General features: G+C 41.0%; 1 long non-coding RNA gene across 1 annotated transcript in view; it reads right to left on the bottom strand.

Moving 5' to 3' along the window:
* Positions 1-26,806, bottom strand: part of LOC121202602 (uncharacterized) — a 37,634-nt gene extending 10,828 nt beyond the window's left edge. Inside the window, exons 1-5 of the long non-coding RNA XR_005898363.1 lie at positions 26,660-26,806; positions 25,996-26,064; positions 24,477-24,534; positions 23,137-23,337; positions 20,559-20,703 (exon numbers count right to left, since the gene is read on the bottom strand). This is a non-coding gene — a long non-coding RNA (uncharacterized LOC121202602). The remainder of the gene's footprint in view (positions 1-20,558; positions 20,704-23,136; positions 23,338-24,476; positions 24,535-25,995; positions 26,065-26,659) is intronic.

The following is a 26,806-nucleotide window of genomic DNA, read 5'->3' as shown; positions in this document are numbered from 1 at the left end:
CAGCCACGCATGTTTGCATTTGCTGACTTTTGTCCCTACATCCCTGGTGCTCACTCATTTCACTTCAGAGTGTTCAAATAACTTCCGCCGAGGACAAAAACGCTTCACACAACCTTCTGAAAGTTTTCACTGGCAACAGAATGTTTGTGTGCTACAATAAGGTAACTTGATCATTTGATCCAACGTTTTGTAGTATAGAACTCTTCATACATGTAGAATGGTAAAAATGGATGCAAACAGGCAAAACAGCAGCATTTAGATGCCAACACAAATTTAAGCCTCCTTTGTTTTTACCTGACACTACAGTTCAGTAAAAAGTATGGTCTGGACAAACCTAATTTGTTAATTGCAACCAATTAACAAATTTACAAACCCTGTTTCCTCTGAGGATCACAATAGGCCATTAATCAGTCCATCTGAAAGGGGAGCTGCGACTTTCTCGTAGTTTGAGAGGACAGGCAGCGCCGAGACTCAATCACAGGTGTCAGCTGACCTCCGCTGTAAGGTCACGACTCAGGATGAGCTTGATTTCACCACATGACCTGTGTCTCAATCAATCATTTACCACACCTTGTCGAATTCAACCTGGTGTCAGACCAACCTGCTGCCAGTGCAGCCGAGTATCACTTACTGGCATTAACTATAAAACAAGCAAAGCAGGAGCTGGAGCAGATTGAAATTAGAGTCGGCGCCACCAACCCAGTAACACAGCAGCCCATCTGCCTCGGCCTGCTCGCTTTGCTCCATTACTTGGCCTGAATCGAGCGTGTCTGAGTGTGTGCATCTGCGCCGTAGCCCCTGACCAGGGCCCGGTTGAGATGAGAAGCCTTGTCATGTCTGGAGAGAGTTAAACCACTTAGAGGATGAGCAGTGGTCTGTGCTCCCCTCAGACATCCTAGCGCAGCATTCTGCTGAGATCCTAGATAGTCCGCTTTAGCCACAGATAGCAGCTAAGTGCCCTGTTAGTTCACTCTATCGCCAACCCCGTAAAGCTTGATTCCCAAGAGCCTCTTAAGAGGCACTGTAGCTTTTTCTTCTCGGCAGAAAAGCAGCTGAGCTCAAAAAAACATATTTGTCACACCAGGGAGCTTCACAGGTATCAACACTACAGCTCAACCACCTCCTACAGCACAGGTTTATACAGACAGGCAACATTTAGGCGAGTATTAAATCAAAGTACTTGCTTTATATACAGCCATATTCTGTATATATATGAATTAGATATGTTATATCTAGTGTTGATAAGGGATCCAGGCCACTTTTCCTGAACATTTAAATGAATAATACATATTTAGTGGAAATTAAATCATCAAAACACAGGAGGAATTCTAGAACTCAGACCAAGTTTCTCTGCTGAACTGAGTAGTTTTATTAAAGAGAGAGTAAAGAGAAAAAGCTGCAGGTGTAGTGTCACTCAGCTGAAGGTGTTACAGCACATGCTCCGTCTCCCCGGGTACAGTGGAATAACCTTACGTGGGCTATAGGTTTACTGACACTGATATCCACGCATTATGTCTAAGTGGCCAGAGGCTAAAGATTTCAGAAGAATGCTAACTGTGCTCCACTTTGTAACATCTCCACTGCCAGGTCCACGGCGAATGTCAATCAAACGCTGACAGTGATGGTCACTCTCCGCTGATATGCGGTGGCAGGAGTCGCTTTCAGGTTGACTGGAGCAAGGACCAGTCCAGGTTGAAGATGGAGGTGAAAAGCAATCCAATCCATCCTCTGGCTGGTCATGTGGTGTTGTTTGGGTTTCGCCGGGAATCTCCTAATGAGATTCTAGTTAATGAGAAATGTCTGTACAATAAAATCTGACTCATGTTAACTACTTGATCCATGTTTATTACAGTTATCCTGTGTTGTAGATTAAATTAAAAATGTAACTTTACTTAAAGTATGTTTGAAGCTGTTTAACACCTGCTTTCTGTTCCATGCTTTTTTAAAATATTCATGCTGTCTACACTACAGGGAAACTCTATAAGGAGGGATTGGCCAAGTTTCCCTCCAGCTCATCTGACTTTATCAATAAAACAGCCATATTAATCAAATTACAAGCTCCACTTAAGCAGAGTACAGTATATGACTCCTCGTTACCATTCCATTAACCCATCTGACTGTCACATCGTCTGTTCAACCCTGAACATCGTGGAGGCAAATAACTGAAGTCATTTTTGCAACTCTTGTCTTGTGATAAATCATAATAAAAATGATATACTGTCATGATAACAGCAGATATAGAACAAAAGCAAAGGTCCGTTTGAGACAAAACCCACAGAATCCAAGATTATATCCACACTGTGACACACAAAGGTGTTTTTATTACACAGTGCTAACACAGTGGCCAAACACCACACTGTACAGTCATTACATCCTGTGTGCACCGATAAGAGCTTTACTTCTTTACCACAAGACTGTTGTTTGCATCTAGAGCCAGCAGATGGCAGCCCCTTTACATAAATCATTCAAAGCAGTGCGTTTATGAATTCAATCGTTTGTTCATCGCTATGGTAAGTTCATAAGAATGTAAAGATGAGGATAATCATTTATCATTATTAATAGTCATGTGTCTGGCAAGAAAAAACAAAATACAACCTACAAAAATATTAACTTGTTTCTCAGCAAAAAAAACAATATAAATTCAGTCGTTTCTCGCCTCAGAGGTTCTATTACTACTGTATATCCTACTGCACTGTGAAGGTAAAAACAGTTATTCTGCTGTCTTATATTATAACATAATGCATTATGTTAATTGGTTAGGAAATATTAGGCCTAAACCTAAAAATATAAATAGACACGCACACACATTACACTAGGTGTGTAGACACTTTGGAGACGCTCTACTGTAGTAGAAACTGAACATCAGAGGAGGAAGGAAAATTATTTAAGTGACTGAACACGGTACGGTTGCTGGCGCCAGCCCGGCTGCTCTGAGTATTTCAGAAACTGCTGATCTACTGGGACTCTCATGCCCAAGACTCTCTGGGGTTTACAGGTAACGGTGTGGAAAAGAAAAAAAATGCCTTGTTGATGCCAGAGGTCAGAGGAGAATTGCCAGCCTGATTCGAGCTCATGGAAATGCAGGAGCAACTGGGAACTATGGTTTCAACCAGAGGTGTGGGGAAGAGCATCTCTCAGCACACAATAGGAGACGTTTCAATACATAGGAGTAAATCAAAAATAAGATGGCACAATAGCGGGTAGTGTGTGTTGCGAGGGGATCTTGGCACACTTTGAACATGACAAGGAGTCCACTGCACTGAAGCAGCCTCTGCCGTCATCAACCATGGGGCGTGGCAAAGCAAAGGTTTGGCCTTATTGACATGGAAGCCATAAATGCTTAGTAACTGTTTGATGTAATGAACCAAAATGATTCAGAAATGTTTCCTGCACCTTTTTGAGTGCATTCCATGAAGGTTGAGAGCAGGTACACGGTACGAGCAGGCTGCACCTAATAAAGTGGCTACTTAGAGTTTATAGTTAATTTTCAAGATCATATGTTCATGATCAATTTCATGATTTAATTGTAGATTGAAACCACCTCGCTGTCACTGTCACAAATAATGTACCCATCACTCACTACCTTTTGAATTAAACTATACTGTAACGTAACATAAACATTGCATATTAAAAAGGTTATTAAAAAAATTTGAATTGATGCTGATTGAGGATTTAATATTTTTTATCCATTTCTTCTAAGACAATGTGCTCATTCTAGTTCTTTTCATTCATTCTAAAAGAACTTTTAGTTTTTATAATTATGTACCCCTATAATTAACAGACTATGTGACAAATTTAGCGTTTACTTTTAATACTGGCAGCATTTTGTAATACAATGAAAGGAAATATTTCATTATATTAAATATTATTTTCACAGCAGGCTCTGCTGATGCTTAGATACCAATGTCTGCGTTTCTGTAACGCTGCACTGAGAATTACTCGACTACTTAAGGTAGTATTTTCTTCTGAACAACATTAACAGCTGATATTGTTAAATGTCTTTCTAAGAAGCAGTCCCGTCTGTCACCACATCCTTGTGTGGGGATCTTTTTCAGTCTTTTGCTCCGACAGCTTACTTGTACCAAACGTGCCCTCAAGGTGGCGATAAAGTTCAGCGAACAAAGTCCACATCTCTATGACGAGTGAGTCTGCTTTATTTTTCTTACATATGGGTAAAAGATCTTTTTTTTTTTTTTTTTTTATTTTCCCTGATCTCCTCCTGTGCGATTAAAGAGTGGCTAAAATAAGGAGCTGTTAATACTTGGTGCAAATGATACCGTTTTAATTCCTCCTTAAACTGGAGGCATGTGTGAGGAACAAATTCAACTGTGGCTGAATTCTAAAACAGGATGAAGAGCGGACGATGAATATTTAATCGGGAAAAGTGACAGAGTTTGCTTTATTACACTACAGCCTATTTAAACCCCATCTTTCACGCCCAAAACGTCATTAAACCTTCCTGTAATAAAAAGTTAAACGATAACTACCATGGTACAGATAATTATCATCACCCTAATGATCCTTTTGAATGATCAGATTCATTTACTTGCGTGTCTTACCTAATGGCATCCAAACAGGTGCGATTTAAAGAATGGCTGCATTTGCCTGAGGTCACGGGGCTGATTGCAGCCTCTTGCTCTGTTTTCATTATGTGTTGCACCAACAGGGGGGAGCAGGAACCTACAGGTGGGCTTTCTCTCCTGGGGTGTGGGAGTGAAGGAGGAAGTAAGGTATCTAAATCAATATCTTGTGAATTATTAAACGCTTCCTCCGTTGTCACGCACCGCGGATCTCCAGCCTGAACAGACGCGCACACGCACGCACGCCCTCCTTCCTTCTCTTGTTGTCTTTCTCTCTCCACCTTCATTTCCTTTATTACACTTTCCTATTTCACCACTGCATGGATGCACACACCCCTGCTCATGCGTGCGCCCATTCTATATGCCCTGCACTGTGTACATATGTAGCGGTGCACTGTCTGCACGTGCATGCACGCGCGCCAGCCACACGCACTGGTCTTTAAGCTCAACCTTGTTGGAGTGCTCATTAGTCAGTGCAGTGATGCAGAGTAGCCCTGTCATTAGCTGAGAGCTCTGTGTCCTCCACTCCCTTCCCTCTGTTTTACTCTTCTTCCTTTACTAAGGGTTCGTCTTCATTTTATCTCTGAAGCCAGGGGCATTCCAGAGATCTACATGACAAAGATTTCCCTAATCCCACTGAAGTCTAAATACCCTCTGCAGACTGTCTTTATTAGCAGAATTGAGATCAGGTATCCTAATTGCCTTTGCCATCGTGTCACTTGTTACTGCCCAACTTAAAACTGTTGAGAGTTTATAAGTCTCTGTCTTTGTTTCCGCAGATATGACGCACGTACCATGACCAGTTTTGTGTTCTCGGCTCTATTCAGTACAGAGGCTGATAAAGAACTCAGAACTTTAACGTAAATAATACAGTAATTATTAATAATGATGATAGTTCCGGCCCAGATAGCTACTATAGCTATCAGACATTGTAATCCATTCTACATAACATCTAAGGTGATAGTGCTTGCGTGGTCTGGTGCTATTAGGCAGATCCGTGCCACTACCCACAACCCAGTAAATCAAACTATACAACTGCAACACATCTTTACCAAAGGTGGCTCCAGTGTAGGAATGTTTGCTGTTTGGTCAACTTTGGGCCTTCCCCACATGTTGTGTGTGCACGATGAACGCCAGCAGTGGCAGATCATTGCCTGACCCACTCCTGTAACACTGCTTACATGCCCTGAAGTACATATATAAAAAAAAACATCTTTACAGCATAGTGTTCAATGGTTTGTAATCCTGTCCAACCTACAGAAAGTGGCCACTCTAAACCTGCCCGACTAGACTACCGAGGCCCTGGCTCACAAAGTTTAGAAACCTCTTGTTCAGTCTATATTAAAGCAAACATTATATTAATATGTTATTATTTTACAAGCCTACTATAAAGGCATTGTGTACTTTTATTTTTTTAAATGTAACAAATTCAATGCCATGAATTACTTATTTACTATATTTACTCTGCTTGGACAACTATTGATTAATACAGTAACAAAGTGTGCTTCAGACGTCACAGGTGGGTTCAGAGGTAAATCTGGCTTTAAAGCATTTAGCCACAGAGGACAGTTAAACGCTGCTTTGAGTTTGAGCAGTTCAGTACAGAAGAGTTAAGAAGTTAATTTTAGATCCACTCAATCCATTGGTTGCCAACTTGTGTGGATGACCTGGGAACGCTTCCAACATCTGAGTGTTACATACAGTTTAATGTTTGTTTGAAAAGAACATTGTGCTAAATATGCAGTGGTGTATTGTATATTACATTACGTAATTTTACTGAATCCTCTTCTACCCTGGAGTATCGAGAAAGACACTGGTTATCCGTGGATAGTAATGTCCATGTGTGAAGCAAAGAGAGAATTGGACAGAGGTCTGTAATTCAGAATTTAGTTTCCGCTTCAGTTTCATTTTGTTTCTGCTTAACTACCATAACCTCAATCACACTAGACAGTAAGTTTTAGTTTTTTTAACTAAATAGAAATGTATATTGTACATTATTGTACTGGAACCAACTGTGTTGTATTGTAAAGCTTTACATAGAATGTCTTCACTGGTCATTAAGGTAATTAAAAAGAATTAACAGAAAAGTAGTAAGACCAGTATGGAATGCAGCCATCACTTCATCTCCTAGCCTCAAACACTACACTGTAGAGGTACCCTTCATTTTTTGGCCACATTTTTGGCTTTATATATTTGTGTCTTTCTTTTTCCTGCAGATTTATTCTGGACCAAATGTAGAGAGTTTCACCCTTAGATATTTCTAGCACAGCTTTTTTATTTTGCATCCATCCTGACATCAACAGTAAATGTCAGGCTTGGGTGTCAGTCCTTCAGAATAAAAGACTAACGGCCTCTTTCATCAGTTTGCAACACTAAAAAAAAATCACAGGGAGAGAAATACATCACAGAGGAGGCAGATATGAAACGTCTCCACTGAGTGCAGCCTCAGTGATAGAGCATTCAACAAACCCGAGACGGGTTCTGAGTGGGAGGTTTGAGTCCAGCTGGACAAGGGGACCTCTTACCGTGATGCTGCACTCATTTGCAGTACTGCATGTGAAAGGCATTCTGGAAAACGTACGAAAAGAACAAGTGGAGTAAAACAGCAGGATTAAAGACAATAATAACCCTCTTCAAACAAGATTATGTACATACATATTGATGCATACTAGACTAATTGGCTCCTTTGTTAGATACAGCACACAATTCAATCCAGAATACAGGAGCTCTGCTGTGAAAATTAATTTTTACAAGGTTGTAATTTCTCCATTTTTAAGTTGGAGCTGAAGGAAAGGTGACAGGTCTATTATATGCTTATTATTGAGGTTACAATGGGTGCTGGAGTTTTATTGCGGTACTTTATATTATGATTCTAATGTTTTGGCCATGCACCACCACTCAGTCCACTTAGAGTAACACGCCCAAGGTGTTTCTGACTGGCCGATAAATGTCAAATTAAATTCATTAGTGTTATTAGTAAAAAATAAATCATACTTGGACTTTGGTGTACAGTACACATATAATGTATTAATAAATGTATTTTTCTTTGTTTCTAAAACCCGTTGCCTGAGTTTAACCCATAAAACAACCTTGCCGTTGACTGAATCTTGAGCCCTAGCCATAGTGCTTTCTGCATCCAAAACCTGAACTCAAAACATATTTGACAAAACAAATGATTACAATATAGACATAGTTTCCATGAGACAAGATAAATACAACTGCTACTAATACTAATAACTTATAGTCAACTCCTATGCACCACTTTCATGGAAATGAGAGACTTGTGCACCAGCAGCCGCTCTGCCCTCTCCAATCAGAAGAAATCACTCAGTACCTTGTAACCTCATGATTTGCTGGCACACTTAGTCTACCACAATATGAACCTACAGTCTTCTGCAGAAATCAGGAAATTCCCAACATAATAAGAAGAACCACCACCTACACACACACCTACACAGAGCACAGCAGAACACAGTCCTCCATCGCTTCCCTGCCCCTATCTGCCTTCTTTAACTCACAAGACACTAATGCCTGCTTGTCATGTTTAGCCCCATGGGTGACGAATCCATCACAAGGAGAGGATGTATTTATTCTGCTGTCAGGAAGCACACCCCGCAACCAAAATCCTAATTTGTCTAAGTGGAGACATGCCCGACACACAGACTGATGGGACACATCGCCTGTACACGTGTCTCTCCATCCGTCTTCCTCCACTCACTCACTGGTGTTCCTTATCTCCGAGTTGGCCTCATCGGTTAAGCACAAAATCCTCTAATATCTGTTCAACTAATGATCGTGTTGTAAAATCTGTCAGCCTGCAGGTGGCACAGACACCCAGGGTGATGTGGAGGAAATAAAAGTTGTTAGAAGGAAACAAACCAGGTAAATGCCCCAGCAGACATTCCTAACTGACTTATCATGACTCCCAATTCCTAGCAAAGCCAAATTTACTTGAATGTGAGCTATTTCTGCCACATAAACACAACATAATCACATCCAACCTGCTGTGTTACCAACTACCATCAACAATGCAATTAATGAACACAATGATGATAGCACCGGGAGGACATTCCTCTTTGCTCATCATGGATTCCACACTGCATGCTATTACAAATGACCAAACACTCCATATAATAGCACATCATTTAGCCGATGTCCTTCGCTGGCTTGGCTCCCCACATACTCCACACTGGCCATCAAAATCTCAGTGATAGAGCACATTAATTACACCCATCCACAGACAGCTATGATTACAATTTCACACGTTTGAATGGACTACAGCCATTTGCCGCAAAACTGCAGAGGCAGAGCAATGACTTTGGTGAAGCGGGATGGGGGGGTGGAGGCGTGTGGGGGTCGTTCGTAATTCTCTGGAGAACTGCAGATGCAGGATATGTGGACGCATGGATGCTGACAGCCCTGGCGTTTAAGCAATGTGCTGTAATTGCATGCAAATGGACCAGAATCTGTATCTTAACACATCTTCATTAGCCTGTTCACAAGTGTCCGCAGCATAGATGGAGTGAAAATAGAGAGTTGAAGTTAATTCTTAGTAGGCTGGTTCTGTTTTCATATTGGACAACTTTAATTAAGCAATAGATTAAGTTTTGAAGGGATGGTTTAATGCATTGAATCCCATGAGTGCTCTAATAAACAGCAGAATAGAATCAGTCAGTGGATGTCTAATGGGGTTGAAAATAGACATGGACAACTATATTTCCACAAGCAAATGCCATTTTAAAAACATTTAACTAAATATCTGGGTGTCTTTCAGCTGCACATAATATTACTTTAATAAATGTAATTATGTCTGATAATTAGGGAGTTCATCTGTACACTACATGAGTGCTCAGCTGTGCAGATTGAGGTTATGTGCATGACTCTATGCAGGGAATGTGTGTGTATTTTTATGAATGTATTACTGTACATTTAAAGTAACATTTCTTCATTTTGGGGCAACATACGCATTTGATAGTTTGCTGAGAGTTTGATGAAAAGGTTCATACAGCACCACTCCCCCTTTACATGTGCAACATATTAGGCCAGGGTTGCGATCACAGCGTGTGTTTGCACAAGCTCATATAATCCTTTTTTTTTTAACAAACAAGATCAACTGTGTGCATTACTGAGCTTAACTTTGCTTACCCACTACTTCCAGTCAGTATGTTAAGCTAAGCTAAGCTAACTTGCTGGTGTGCAGTAGGGCATGAACCCTCAACTGTCAGACATGAGAAATAACTTATTTTAGGCTATTAATATTTGTAGACAATGTTGTATTGGAGTCTGGGCTCTTTTGTTCACAGGCAGTTACATTTCATGTGAGACACGGGACCAAGAGGAAGTGGAAATCAAACTACCATTGTGATTCATCAACATCTGCCCTAAGCTATTATCCCCTGACCTTTAGTCCACAGTCTCAAGAATCAAGCTAGCAATTAACATGAGTCCAAAGTCTAAAATTACTTGAAATACAAATCTACCAAACCTAAAGGATATACAGAAAGAACAGGTCACCCCAGACTTGTACTAAAATCTTTAGAAGGGCAACTAATACTAATGCTTTGTGTTTTTTTATCTTACTCAACAGTACAGTATGTGCTTATCTACTACAGTATGAATGTGTCGTGAATACGACATGTATCTGCTGCAAACAGCAACAATGCTTGACATGGTTATGCCATTATTACATTTGGTTGTTGAAAAAAAATAATTAAAAGGTTAAAAACAAGCATATTCAGTCTACTTAAAAAAAATCTCAGTGTAATTCAATTGACAATTATGGTCAAACACATTTCTAGGGAAATAGCCTAGTATTACTGTACAGTATGTTGCATATTTTTACTTGATTTTACTTGACTACTGTATGTGTATCAGTATGTATCTTGTACTGATTCTTTACTTTTTGGTCACTAGATTTAAAGGTTAGTTTTTATTACAAAACATTTTACAGTATGTATTATATACAGGAGCTGGATAGTATACATAAATACAATATACCATTAAATGTTTTGTACTGTATGTCTCTTGTATGTCTTTTGTTTTGGTTGAAAGTTTGCAGTTTAATATTTTAATAATAAGTTTAATAACATAATATGCTTAAACTACAAAGTTGACTGTGACAAGTATAAAATTACAGTGGTTTCATCAATCATTGTATTACTGAGAGAGACTTTGGTAAGAAATACACTGATGGGGATAAAGTATGTGGCAAGACACAGACTCCCTGTAGCGAAGGGTGTCTACACAGTTTTTTCTGGTGTGTGGAATCGTTTTGACCTGTAATCCCCAAGATTATAGTGGCTAAACTGCCCACTGTGTGTTTTATGCTCTTTATCAACTCCTGGTATGCTAGGCTGAAAGGACTGCTGGCCTCTGAATGCCCTTAGCCTGACATTCAGGGATCACAGGGGTAGCTCGCTGTGCGTGTGCATGTACGTGTGAGTTTGTCTGCAGGAGCTCAGGCATCTCCAATGCCCTTGGGGTGGAGACCAGTTCCTAGGTGGTAACAGTAGGTCAGGGGGAACAGCAATTAGGAAGCAGTTGGAACCATTAATTAGCCAATATATCACTTGCACTATTGTTGATATAGACTGTGTGTTATAAGCTGGACATAACCTCTGGACAACTTCTACTTCTCATCATACTCCTATTAGTCTTAAGTCTTGCCAATAATTGCAGCCAGCAGTTCCAGCTCACCTTAGGTAACCCGTCGAGTGGACAAAATGACATAGCACATTTCAAAATGATAATGGAAAAAAATAACAAATAAGTGAACCTCAGAGACCAAGCCTGGCATTGAGAAGGACTCTTTCAACTCTGTAGCCCGTCTTCAGGGATGATGTCTCTTGAATTCACATCATGTATTTTTTTTTCTCTTTTTTTTCAGTGGGTTTCACCTGTGATCCGAGCCCGCCTTGAGCAGTTTGATTTTCCTCTCTTTGCCTTCAAGCCAGGCTGTGAACTTTCAAAGGCTGCAAGTAAAGCCTTGGTGAAAACTCAGAAAGGGGGATCTAAAGCCCCCCAAGCTCGAGAGCTCTGCGGCTGAAAAGGATGGTGGATGGGCACAGGCGCTTTTAGCGAGGGTTGTTTAGAAACCAGAAATCAGGTAGTAATAGAGATTGACAAGGCCACCCACGTGAGGGAAGGACAGTCTGCTGAGAGAGACGAGCGCTTGCAAGAGAAGGACATAATGTGCATGAATCTGATCCTGCAAGCTCTTCATAAAAACGCCATCAAGCCCCCCTGACCCATTCTCCACACCCTGGGGGGTTGTAAGTGGGTGATATCCTGGCTAGCAACACCCCCCCCCCCCAACCTTTCAGTTCAATGATAAGGCTTTTTGCTGTTTCTGTACCTTTCTAACCCACAACCAGGGGATAAGCGAAAACACAGCAGTGCTCCCCGGGAGTAGCAGAGGCCTACTGCCAAGCCACCAAGTGATTGACAGGAGTTGACGATAAAGAGAGAGGGGGAGCGACGTTGAAGGATAGCGGCCTTGGTGATGGAGTGCTCATGGTGAAGAGTAGCTATTGAATCCTCTTTTTAATCTGTCCGTCAAGGTTATTGAAAGTGCCGTCTTCGTTATTGCATGCCAGCCTCGGATTTAGAGGGGCTATAAGTATGAGAACACACCCTGTTGTGGTGGGCTGATAAACAAGCTGGAAGCATACACAAACAACTTAGACAGATGCATGCATGTGTGTGTGTCGAGACACCCATTTACTTTTTTTCCTCAAGCTAAAAACAAGCCTGATCAGAGGGCAAAGAAAGAGTAGAACAGTGAGCACTTACTGATTTTGCAAATGTCCTGAGGTGGACAGACCGTTGATCCCATCAAACCCTTGTCCTCATACAATAACAATTCTTGGTTCACCACTCCATACAAATGGCCGTTCTCTTTGCCCTCCGACAATCTGAGTCTCCTCCTGCAGTTATGCAGACACAGTTTAGACCGAAGGGGCTCCACTCCACACCGGACCCTATTTTAAATCAATGTTCATCAGCAGGTCCAGCAATAACTTGTCAATGGGATTCTCATTAGGATTCAAGTATGCTTTTGAATATTATTGTATAGTGCTGAAACACACTGACAGATCACTGGGTGAATGGCAGCTGAGAGCTTGTCATGGTGTGAATTCTAATTTAAAGAGGGGCCAGTGTCAGGCAAAAAGTGATGTCTGTATCAAACCACTGCTTCTGTACAGCATGTGCCTGGGTTGTCTACTAATCTCTAACACCTAGCATTAATAACGTTCAGATAATTTACAACTGCTTAAGCATGTAAAGTTGTTTAAGGCTGTCCTCAAATTAAGAAACCTATAACTAACTAAGTTCTTCGGATATATTTGAGCACAATGTTTACTACTGAATATGTCAACCATGCAGTTGACCAACTCTTCCAGATGAAGTCATCTTTAAGAGTACACAGCCCAGATGATCACGTTTTTGTTTTCGCATTTAAAAATGTTTGACATGACCGACAAGCATTACTGCAATACTTCCCTTGAGGAATACATGAATACTGAAGGCTGTTACACGTTGGTGACCAACCTGTTGTCAGTTAAAATAAATTAAGAGTGGACTGCTCAGTTTATAGGTACAGTAAGTACAGTACAGTATATACAGTACAATCATCAAGGAGGGGACGAAGAATGATGGGTAGGTAGTTGAGAAAACACAACTAAAAATAGAAGAAAAAATCAATTTAATTTTCTCACAATAATAACCTACTACCACAACAGCTACCACCACCAATGATTCCAAAATGGAAGATCCACAGGGTCAAATCTGCTGGGTCAGATGTTGTGCTTTTTAAATCATTAGCATGAGCATCTTCTTCGCTGTTGCTATCACGCTTGTAGTAAAGTTATTAAATCACAACAACTACTAATCATAGCGGTGATATGTGTTGTTTTATTGCTACACATGATACATTATCCAGCTTGGATCACCCACTGCTTGACCCATACTAAAATGCTGTCAGAACCTTTGGTCTTAGCAATCAAATAATACTACAGTATAGATAAAATGAAGAATAAAAGAAATTCACACAACTGCAAAAATGTGCAAAAAAGTTTAACATCGATGGTCTATGTTCAGAGAAGACAGGGAACAGCAGCAGTATTACTGTATGTGTTGTGGCTGAAAATGGTGATAACCTACAACACCCAGATTGACATATCTCCTGAGCTGCAGCCATTGGACCTACCTGAACCACCAGTTGCGGGGCGTGTGTGTTTACTGGTTTACCGGTTTACAGACAAATGTTCGGATGTTTCTTTACATTTTTAACAGCAGGTTATATTTTAACAGTGTGTTTGAATAAAGACAGTTTCTAAGTTGTTTAGTAGTAGCCATAGATTCCTCCTTTAGCCAAACCCACTTCTTTTCTTCATTCGCTGTCTGTGGCTGACAAAGCAAGATGGTTGTCCTTTCCAAGAGTCTCTGTGACAATATGCGGCCGGCTGATCCTGCCTACAAAATCAAGTACAAATTATTAGATTAGTATTAGTATTAGTGCCTGCCACTCAGAGCTAATGCACAATCTAAAGTTAGCAACAGCACTATTTCCGATACTCTTCTAGGCATCAGCTTGTAACTTTGCTCCAAGTTTACAGCACAAGCTAAAACAATAAAATGACGAATTTATTACTTACTTAGTGCTCATTCAACCTTTTGTCCTAGCTGTTTTATCCAGCTTCTTCTTGATATTCTGCAGTTAGTTTTGAGTGTTTCATTTGTAGCCCAAAACTGATCATCCATAACACTCATATGTTCCCCGTAGGCAGTAGAATCCACAATTTCAACCGGCAGCAGTGAAATTCATTGCAGTACAGGGATATTAGCTCTTCTTTACTTGGAGACACAACCCACTCTCTGTGCCCACTCCCTGGCAGCCCGCTCCCCGGCTCTCCCCCTATACACACTGCCCATCAGCTTTAGCAGCCTCGTCCTCTTCTATCCAGCGTTACTCGTCTGCACTGTACTCTGGCTCATACAAGTAGATTAAATTAGATTAGGTTCAAATTTATTGTCATTACACATGTACAAATACGGGGAAACAAAATGCAGTTTAGGTCTAACCAGAAGTTCTAAAAGCAGTAAATGCAGCCTTTGCCAACCAGTCCAGCTGCAAATTTGTTTTGATCTCATGGCTTCATCTATGACAGGACATTTTTGAGAGACTGATTTAACAAGCATGAGACAGACATGCGTTTAGAGGTAGTGAAAGGTCAAGGTAACCCTCACTTCATCACTGAGCCCATAGGGATGTTTGCCAAATCTGGAGAAACCCCGTCTAGTAATCCTGAGATACTACATAAACAAGAATGAGATATTTGTGAGCTTGTAGTGAGCTTGACCTCTGAACAGCTAATGTAACAGATAAAAGGTGACTAGTTCCCTTCCAGGCCAGACAGAGGTCTCTACAGTACATTGGCCAGATTTCAAATGTGAGTGATATGTGCACCTTTAATAAAACTGATGTTCAGTTGTTCTTTTCTGTTCAGGTGTGTCTTTTTTCATTGCTCCACTCCCCTGACCTCTAGCTTGTCTTGTTAGTCTTGTTGTTTGTGAAATGATAGCTTGATTTACTGGTGTTTGATCTGTAGTGATTTTGTTTTCTAGTTTTTCCAATTTGTTAGTTTCTTTCTTCCCCCGCTTTGCAGGCACTTTTCTTAGTAGTTCTTTGATTTTTGATTATTACAAGTGAATATTTGCAATTCAGTTGTAAGTTCTTTATATTTTCTAGTTTTCCTAAGTTTAGAATTGTGTATTTCCACCCTTGATGTGGTTTTTCATTCTGTACTATTAAATCTTTGAAAACCGACTTGACATCTCTCTTATTTAATATTCTTGCTCTTGGGTCTAACCTGTTAGCTATCGTGTTTGTGACGGCTATTTGTAATATCCCAAGCTGTGTGAATTGGTTGACCAACCAAATGAAACTAAATGTAATTAAAATCTACTCAAGGTTAATTTGGTCAGTAATGGTATTAAGTATGTATGGAGTCACCGTTTTCTAAATACCAGTCCATTAAATCTGTGTTATTAAAAGCTGATTCTGAAATGAGCCCAAGCATATACACATTAAAAATAATGAGTTTGTTCTGTGTTTTTCTTCAGTGAAAGATGAGGTCAGGATTTAATGTTTATTATCACTAATTGTCTCTTCATTTATTCACATTTTTTATGCAGTTTCCCTTCCTTGTCACTCTGTATTGAGCAGAGCATTCATGAGCTTTGGTTAAAATCGATTGGTCGACATCCACTTATTTGAGCTCCATTCAAAGACCAAATAAAAGACGGTCTTTTAGAAGTGAGCTTTGGTAAGCAAGGATTGCTACTTGAAAAGTGGCATCTATCCAAGAGAAATAACCTTCTATTCTCTTATTCATTTCATTTGAAAACTTGGTCCCAGATTGCCCTTAAACAAAATAATTTTCATATGCCAAAAGTGCCGCTTTGTCATTCCTTGCAAGGCTAGCTTCTACAAACAAAGTGGTCTGAAATTACCAAATAATCCATCCAGCCACTGCCTTTCAGAAAGCGCTGCTTTGTATCAAAGGTTTGCTTTGCCTTGTATTCAAATTTACGTGCATTATCTGACTATTCATTTTTAGCATAATAAACCTCTGGAAGCCATAACATCTCTGAAAGATGTACTCTAGCCTAGCTAAATCAATGGTTTACTTGTGACAAGCCAGTAAGTAGTAATTTTTGCTGTCCCTGAACCATCAATGGCCATCAAGAAATGCAAAACAAATGCTCTTCTGCATGAATACACACAACATCTATTTCACTTTGGCCTTTACTACTATAATACATTTATCAGCTGTTTGGACTTTAAGGAGCACTTTTTAGAGAGTATTTTTAGCATTGGGATATTTGTTTAAGAAAAAAACTGCTATGACCGCAACATTACCAGCTACACTCCAGTAGCAATTAGAGCGTCTGCTTTTGTGTGTGCGCACGTGCGTGTGTGTGTGTGCGCACGTGCGTGTGTGTGTGTGTGTGTGTGTGTGTGTGTGTGTGTGTGTGTGTGTGTGTGTGTGTGTGTGTGTGTGTGTGTGTGTGTGTGAGTACACGCGCATGTGCAGTCACAACATATGCTGGAATCAGTGGGGAATGGTTTTCCCCAGAGAGTATTCCACACAGCCCTCCAGTCAGTGTCTCAAATTAGAGAGAGCAGCAGCATAGCTGTGCCTCATCCACTTTAATAGCATTTTAACTGTTATTGGAGCTCTTATATATGAGCATTCAGTGATGCTGGTCATGCCGGCATGCCTATGAAAAGGACAGTGCCACAATAGCCTCCAACTGAACTGTGACAGGCCAGTTAATGAGCCTTCGTTGGAAAACAGTCGTTACATAGGTCACCTAAGGAGTGTAATTAGAATGCACTGTAGATTCTTATTTTTATTGAGAGTGTTAAATTGAAAAAGTGAGCACAATCAATGGCCAGTCATTTTAACGATGGAAGTTGATAGATCTGAGTAAAAAAAATAAATAAAAAGGCGGCTGTTTATGGTAGAGATGCAAAACGGCTCACATGCAAGAGTGAACGCATGTATTTGTCATCATAGACACACACACACACACACACACAGAAATGTCGCCCATGAGGTTTGATAGATGTGTCACAGTGGGGGTGTGAATGGGAGCCAATTACATTTATAATGTCAAACGTGGTGCAGAAATTTGCTTCAGTATTATTATGTGAAAGCTAATTGCAAGGAAATGCTAAAATGATTTAAATCACCAGGGCTATTTGAAGACATTAAGACATTTTGAAGATAGCTACAGCACTAACAATTTGTACCACCCATTTTATAATTACATTTAATAGGTTGTCTTATCAGTACTCTAAAAGTGGATTCGGATTATCGCAGGCTGGACCAGACCGACAGAACAAAATTGTATTTTTTTTTGAGTGATGAGTGCTGGCCATTCTGCTCACAGAAGGGAGAGAGATAATATTCTGGGGGTTAAACTCTTGGATTGCCTCTTCAAAAGGTAAAATGGAGCAGAACGCCATTGGCGGGGGCCATGCTTTGTATTTTCAAGAAGGCAGTTTGGAAGGTCTACTATTGGCATTCACCGCCACTTAACTTTCAACCGCAATAGATTTCCTACAGTATGCAAAGACACATACAGAACGTGTTGCCAAGCCGTCCTCAGAATTGACCCCATCCAGCGGCACTGACCTCACCATTGTTGGTGCTCTCAGCATTCAGATTGTATGCTAATAAGGCCAGCGATTGGAGGGAAGAGGAGCAGGAGACATGCTTTGTTATTAAGAGTACGCAACACTTGAGTTGCTGCTGCTTATTAATGTTCAGGGTCCAACACTTAAAGGTGCTATGAATGATGTTGTTCTGATATAGTACGTACATTGTCCATAAAAGATGATCGTCAAAAAGGTTAAGAGAATTGAATGCAGTCTTTAGGAAAAGCCTGACTTTGTTGCACAGAAGTTTTGCCTCCAAATTCATGTCCTCGCTGTAGATCAGTTTGAAGGACACTCAGCACTTACTGTACCACAGAGTAATTCATTGTTGAATGCGGCATGTGTGGCCCGTTTTTATGTTAGCTGTATGTGTCACAAGTGCCGCCTGAACTGTGACTCAGTGTGACAAAAAGAGCTAAAAAAGAGATTTGTTGGTAAAGAATTACAGCTAGAGAGGGCTGATGAATGGAGGAGACATGATCAGGAAAGTGTGTGATTGTGTGCGCATTTAAAAGGAAGCTGGGCGGGTGGGAGATCTGTATTCTGTGAGCGCAGGTTGCCGGGGGCTTAAACTTCGGTGTCTGCGGCACCTGAAAGCCTTATCCATAGGTGTACAATCAGCAACATAAGCAATAGGCCCTCTACCCTAAGACCACATCATCCGCGGGCCAGCCACGCAGACCCAGGCTGCCACTTGGAGCTTAGGAGGAGATTAAAGTCTGGAGCTGGCGAAGGATGTAATGTATCATTCATAAAGCAACATTTCCTTAATGGTTTATGATGGCTACACCATGTCCTGACCATTTAACCTCTGGCTTGAATGAATTCCTTTTCAAGTTTGCGCAGTAAAGATTTCACAGTGTGCCCAGATCCATTTGTGTACTTTGTCAGTTTGCCTCAGATACTGATTTCCATTCTGTATGTTGTAAGTATGATCTGGTACCTTTAGGTGACATATAACTGCCAGAGGAAATGTCGTTTGTTTGTGCTGCAGTCACACGTTAGAGATGGATGGATGGATGGATGGATGGATGGATGGATGGATGGATGGATGGATGGATGGATGGATGGATGGATGGATGGATGGATGGATGGATGGATGGATGGATGGATGGATGGATGGATGGATGGATGGATGGATGGATGGATGTTCTATACGTTCTGGGCCCCATATTTAAAAAGAATGAGGGAGTCGAAACATTGCAACCATCTCCTGAACCAACCAGAGGGTAACTGAAATATTATGAATAAAAACGTATATGTGGTATCAAAAGCCAAACTCCCTGAAATGCCACAGAGTACGACCACCTGCTACAAATGAATAGCATTAATGTATGTTCTATCAAATATACAAAGGAGCGGAAAAACATCTTTAAAACATACACAGACCTTGAAAAATAATTCATACTGTAATAATGAGCCTGCAGAGGAATCGTGCTGCAAGGCTGTGGGTTCAGGAGTGTCTTCTATGTGTATCGCTGCTTAGGTTTAGCCACATTATCCTCCTTGAGATGCAGAGCGTAATGTAGCTGTGCATGATTAGCTTTGATGCAATGACAGGCTCTAGTTTAGTCTTGTCCAATTGCTGCACTATGTAAAGCAATGCAGCCCAGTTTGTTTGGCTTCTTTAAGTCTGAACACTAGCATCTTAGCAAAGACTTCACACTAATGGTTTAACGACTCATAAAGCATGTAATGCGTGTTTGTTTACCAGTTCTATAATGTAAGAAGACTTAGACAGTTGTTGGTTCGCACATTTGAGCACAATCACATTTTAGTGACGAGAGGGGATAATTTCTGCAACTTGTGAATGCTATATTGTGGAGAAAAACAAGCAGGATCATAATACAGCTCTGTTTGCGTTGAAGATTCTCTCCATGTGTTAAAAGCTTTTTTTCTTGTACTTCCCTTTGAAGCCTTCATCTAAAACTTCTATTTAATTATTAAACCCATCAATTATAGTTATTTTAGAATCTCTGGAACATGTCATTCATGATATGTGGGGTTTTATTTTAGTTTATTTTTGATTTTTGGTTTTATCTTTTATGTAATTACTGTAAATGACTAATACTGTAAGCTGAATTGGATCATGTGATTTTAAACATGCTTTACATAATATAGTTTGACTGTATAACCACAATTTTAGATGATTTCTTTGACTTGTTTAATGCGCACATCAGCCATGCTTGTAAACACCCAAAGGAGATTTCATTAGCATCAGCAGTCAGTGTTCAATGGTCAAATGTTTGTGAATTCCATGTGACAGAAGCTCATCGATACAGCTAAACAAACAGCTGATCAATATTTCTGTTCACCATCATTTGCCTTTCTAGTTTAATTAAGATCTTCATTTGTGTGGAAACTTTTATTTATTTCCTCCCTTGTCTTGCAACCTCTTTGTATTAAACAATAAATGCTTTTTTAAATGAGGTACAAAACCAAGCAAGTTTGTGTGTTCTCCACAGTATGTGGTGGTGGGCTTGTGTTTACCGTCCAGAACGTCGCACAAGTGTTTCAGGGATGGCGGGCAGCATGGAGTTTGGTGGTGAAAAGGGCTGCTGATGAGTTGGCCTTGATTTGAGAGAGTCGGTAATCAAGCTCTGTGTGCAGTTAATTCTATGTTCTATTATGTGCTTACATGCATAGGCACACAGTGAATGATTGTGCACACACACACACACGCTTTGACACTCAGCACGCACACACCAAACAGACAAAGCTCTATATGCGAGGCATTCCTGTCTCTCTACCTTGCAGTGAGTCATTAGCCATTCCAGACGCAGGGTGATCAGCAGAGCCAGCCTGGCCTGAGACAATTAGAGACCCCAGAGGTGGCTGCACATCACAATGAGCCCTGCGGCCATGATTAAAACATCAGCCGCTCTCTATGCAACGCTGACGGGGGAAGAGAGAGAAGGGGAAAAGAAAGAGATCACAAAAAAAGATGAAGGGACTCAGAGTTTAGTTCTGTGTTCCAGCTTAAAAGAGCAGTTTGTTCATCATTTTATGAGCTGCTCATCATATGAGGGGCTGTGCTTCATTTAATCTGTACTGTACACGCGACCTGCTCTTACGTACACACTGCACACACATTACTGGATGCAGTTCATTTATCCGTCAGCCACAGGTGTGCCCGTACCTGTGTTCCGTTACTCTGTGAGCTGATTCGACAGTGAAAAGCGTTGTCGGCGCTCACACCCGCAGACACACTTGCATAAGACTTCTACAGCCAGTGGATTACCACGGCTGCAATGCTGCTATCTCCTTTGACATTTGTGGCTTTGATATGTATCTCAGTGAAGGGAGATTTAGATGGCAAATCCCTCAAGTGCTTTATTGAGCCAAGGTGCATACTATTCAGAAAGCTTACAGAGATGGTCAAAAACCTGGAACGCCACTTCAAAAGGACCTGAGCTTTGAAGGTGCTAAATCACACAGTATATGCAAAAGCAGGTAACTACTCAGTATTGTACTTCTTTATTTGCGCTTCTACTTCTTTATGTATACATCTATTTACAAGTTCACAAGGTTTTCGTCTATGTTTTTATGGTGCAGTATGACAGTAGAGAAGTGTTAAAGGTTCAGCAGCCTGGATCTGCAATGTCGCCACTACCCCAATAAATGTTACAGTAAGGTAATAGCAACACAAATCACTTTTCATTTTCAAGTTTATTTTTCCCTTTATAAAAACAAGCAATTGCGTTCATCAAGGATGAGCTGATCTACTGTATACAGCTGTGGATTTACAGTATGTGGCTATCTATCCGGTAAGTAGCCACAGACTTTGAGGGACTGTGAGCGTGTGACCCTGAGGCACCCTCCTCATTTTTTACTTATTAAAATGTATCAGTGTAAATCCATTAGCAGCCGTATCTCTCCAGGTTTAACACGCTCAAAAGACAGAACGGAGAGGCTTCAGCTTATGAGAATAGCGGGCATGTTTTAGGATTATTAGTGAGTGGTCTCTAACTGCAGCAAGGCTTTTCTGTTTTTGAGGTTTGCCAGAAATGTGCATATCTCGCTTGATCTTTGACATTTATATTTGTGTCAAACCAAGTACATCTGATATCGGTCTCATCTTCTTATTTTAAAGACTTATCTACTTCACTTGCATGCTCACCTCTTTACTCCTTGTATTGACTGAACAATCCACCTCAATTTAAATGGCAACTCTCAGTCAACTCTGAGTGCTGAGCTACAGATGGAACACCACGCAACTTCCCAGCAAACATTTAGTGTCAAGTGACCTTTGAACGCTTGCAATTTGGGCTCTGTGTGTTAAAAGGGATTTATCGCCTACACAGTTCTTCTAAAATGGATCGAAACCAGCTGCAATTAAAGCTTAGACTTGACACTTTATCACAATTCAATCAGGAGCCGGAAACAATTCTGACCAGAGTCAGTGTTGCTTTAAGACTTTCCTTTAATTATGAAATCAGTTTAACATTAAATAATAAATAATAAAGCTGTTTCTGAGTCTTTTTTTCCTTGTTTATATTGCTCTGAATCTTATTTCTGATGGCAGAGGTTCAAAAGAAGAATGTCCAGGGTGGGTTCTAAAACAGGTGTATTTTGATAAAATGGTACTTAAGGTCACACAGGTATTTCATTGTATACATGCACTACATAAATGATCCCTAGGTTCTGTGTGAAAAGTTCATGATAAGGTCATTCAAGCAATTTAAAGTTACACCTTTACTAACAATAAGAACTCATCATGAAGTCCGGGTAACAGAAGCCAGAATATCCTGACTTTCAGACCCCAGCATGAACCAAGCTCCAACACACCCCATCTTCGATTGAACCTGACATGAATGGTAAATCCAGTCAAGCGCCTCAGCCCAAGTCTCTGTTCAGTAAACAACTGGCCCTGATGCTGATCTGAGGTACTGACATTCAAATATTTGCAGCCCTATTTCGTCCACCTGCAATGTCTTTACAAACCTCTGTGTTTGTACAACAAAGGAAACGTTTGATATGACATTTAAAAACTAAAGCCTACATCTGAGGCCGAACAGGTCGGCTCAACATTCAATTATCAGTGTTCTAATGCGCTCACATGCATAATGTTCAGACACAAAACTGAATATCAATACGTGACTGTGATGTTGTCATCCGGCCTGAGCCTACACTGGCTCCACACAGAAAAGAAACAACCTATTCACTGGTACTCCCATGGTGGTCTGCCCTTGTATTCCCCAGTCCTCCCCGCCTCGGTTGACCCTCATCTCCCCCCTGCCTCCCTCTCCAGCTCCTGCCTCCCCAACTTGTCCCACCTCCCCTCAAGAGCCTCACTGTCCTATGATCTGGAGCGACACCACTACTTACCCAAGGCTGCGGTCCTCCCACAGTAGGTTGAGCCATCCCCGAGTCCCCGTGGTGTGCAGCCCTCTGTCCCTCTGTTCTTATGGTTCAGTCACCATTGAGCAAAGCCACATGGGAGCTCCACTCCAGCACCAGGCCAACCCACAAAGGTCCCACCAAAGCTCCCTGCACACCCACTGTGTGAGTGTTGTTCTATGGTGCAACCTGAGAGGATGGGAAGCTGCGTGTTACAAAGTTAAAATGGACAAAAATATAATTCTGAGTAAACCACTGAAGGTCAATTGTACCACATTTCACGACTTTTAAAACGAGCCTATTCCTAATGACCAAAAGGCAATAAAGGTAGTGCAATTAGACATGGGTTTGCTAGTTAAACCTAAATGAAGGGAAAATAATGCTTGTCCCAGGCAATATTATATCTAATGTGTTCAAGTCGTGGCTGCTGACGCTGTCTCGTTGCATTTGAGATGCCGCCACATCCTCTCCTGTTCTGACACATGCTATGACGGCTAATTAAATGTGATGGCTAGTATTATTCAATTCGGAAACAGTCGTACCTCAAAGAGCAAAGAAAATTACAAAATTGATTTGATGACAGCTAAATTGCAAGAGAAGGCCTTGATTTAACCAGCCAATGTAAATGAGTCCAATTTGGACTCGTGTAATGCGTGCAGGACAACGCGGCGGAAAATGATCAGGCCGGCCAGTCACAGATATTAAAATGAATTATGTCTAATCGGAATTTTAGTCACGCTACATTAACTAATAGAAAGTTATTAACATTTCAAGAGTGTGGGGAGGGGAAAAAAAGCTTTTGCCTGCAAAATTAACAGTGGCTGGGCTGACCTGTGGGCCTGCGGATGTGAGCACTGTAATGACAGCATAATGGCATATTTACATTTAAAACCTCGCCGGCTAATATTCAGATTCAGGATTAGACGTTAAGTCAAGGAATATTTGGCCTGCCCTCCCGCCCTCTCCGTTGAGGGTTTCTCTGATTTCAGAAGAGCAGTCTAACTTTTAATTTACCTTCATGGTTTCCACCCCCCTCTCTCGCTTGTCACTTCTTTCTTTAGCAGGGTTGTACACTTTCATGTGGCATGTTACAGTAAAGTTCCAGCTCTATCCCTTGCTCCATCTTTATTTATTTCCTTCATCTTTTCATAGTATAGCTATAGAAATGCTGTGTTTCCACCTCTGTTTCACTTTGTCTCTCTCTCCCTCTCTTTCTAATGATGAGCCTAGTCTGTCATTAGGCTAGAAGGCCATCCATGACAGCTATTTTACCTCTGGCAGCACAGATTTGTATTTTAAAGTGTTTTATATTAATTTTCTTTGCTCACCAATATCACTTCAGTCTCTTATTCGTCTTCAATCTGCTCCGTTTTTCAAGTTCAAGGGCTGCGAAGAACACAGAGTAGCGCTTAAAGACAGCTTTTGAGGCTGTTGATACCTGCCAGGTTTTGCTAATTTTCAAAGTACAGTGAATATCCATAATGAAACGGCACCCACCAGTCAGCCAAGGACAGCGCTGCATTCAAAGACGTTTCAGCACTTATCACACACTGCCCACTGAGCCATTAGTATTCACAACATATTAGAAGTTTCATGGACATCAAGACGATTCAGATGAACTCAAAGCATAGTCGATCCTTAATAAAGGCATCAAAATCTCTCAGTATTCACAAAGTTTGTTTTCATGACCAGGGGTTATTTAAATTCCCGTGTTTTTCAGTAAGTGAATAGAACAATTTTCACACACACACACACACACACACAGAAAATGTGCCTGTATATATATCTGTGTGTGTGTGCGCGTGTGTGTGTTTGTGTGTTATTGTTTCTGGGTTTTGCCGGAGTTGGGCTGACCTCTGCCTCAACACGTTCAACACCAGACATCACCGCTCCTCTACTCTCCTCATTTCCACTCCTCCGCTCGTCTGCAACAGCTCTGTTCATCCGCAGCGCCAGCGAGAGATGAAATTTTTACATAGGACGGACTGGCTTTTTTTATAATTTAACACAGCATGGGTAAGAGCAGGAGTGGATACCTAGCAGTACGGTGTAGCCGTGGTGTGTTTTTAATGTGTGATAATAAAAACGCGCTGCACACTGCGGGGTTGTTGTCGTGAATGTGTATTTGCTCGAGGGAGGCGCACACACAAAAGCAGAGACAATACCTGGGTTCACGCGTGCCAGGGTCGAATCATAAAATGTTCCCTTTGCGATGGTATTTGAGGAAAACGCGAAGGCTTGCATCTCTGTGTCCTTTCAGGTTGACACTTTTAGCTTTTGACATTCATATGGTCCCCATCTCTGCTATTGTTGTGCATGTGCGCTTCCGTAAAGTCACTGTCTGTATCTGTATACGCTTCGCCTCTGCCAGCGGTGGTCTGGTTAAAAAAACAAAAAAGGAGAACGCAACAAAGAATGTCTCGGGCTCTGACGTCCAGCCAGCAGACCTTCCTCTCAGCCCACCATCTGCTCCCCAGGTCACACACACACACACACACACACACACACACACACACACACACACACACACACACACACACACACACACACACACACACACACACACCTCCCTCCGTCCGACTGCCTGCAAGCTAAGTAACTGGTTTCAATATGCACTGATGTGTGAAGTGCTAAAAGACTAAGCTCTGATTTTCTGTCTGCAGCCAACAGCCAAATTCAAACACTTCTTCTCGGTGCAGGAAACGCTATTGTCCAAATAACCTTTGAAGGGGGAAGTTGACATTTGCTGTTTTAAAAACGTATGTCCGTGTTCCCAGGTTATGTGCTTGATATTTCACTAATCCACACGCTTGTGCAACATTAATCAAAAATCATAACGTTTCTTACCATTGGCTCCTCAATAAAGTGAACTTTGGTACTTGATATATTATATTATCAGCTTTGGATCTCCATCACCTGTGCAGCATGGACAACTTGAAATTACTTTTACAGACCTACTGTAAATTACACACAAAATACTATGAGGTGATTCTATGTAGATGTGGAGTCATACAATTATTCACATTAGCTTAAATAATAATTATTTTTTAAGCAAACAGATGCAAATAGGTCTTAAGTAAGTACAATGACAACTGATATACAGTACTGTACGACGAATACAGAGGAGTCAGAATCAGCTTTTACCGGTACCGGACCCTATTACTCACTGACTACTTCTAATATATCGTACACACACCAGTGAACAGTTAATTGATGTAACACTACTGTGTCTGTGTTTAATAAAGTTACAGCCACTGTAAACACGAGGGTAAATGCATCGCTATCGTTCTTTAACAGTTAACTGCCAGCTACGGGAAGCTAATGATTTATTGAATGAATTGGTGATAAGCTACTAGTAGTATCCGTTGGTTAGCCACTGATTAGCGTCATGCGTACAGTATGTCCAGTCAATAAATTATACCAACATGTACTGTACGTAGCCAATATATCGTGTACTTATACTGTACACATACATATTTGCTAACACTAAGAGCGGTGAAAAGTTGTGTACCTCAAACAAAGTAGTAGTAGTAAAGTAGCGAGTCTCTCCGAGTTGAGCAAGTAGCGCTAGGTGGGATTACACAGGTGACAGCAGCACGCTAGCAAGCTAACAGGCTAACAAGCTAACAAGATGATTGGAGGCGCCGTTCCACGTCCA

The sequence above is a fragment of the Betta splendens genome, chromosome 2 (genome assembly GCF_900634795.4).
Source record: "Betta splendens chromosome 2, fBetSpl5.4, whole genome shotgun sequence".
Classification (NCBI taxonomy): domain Eukaryota; kingdom Metazoa; phylum Chordata; class Actinopteri; order Anabantiformes; family Osphronemidae; genus Betta; species Betta splendens.
This window is presented reverse-complemented; position numbering and strand designations above follow the sequence as displayed.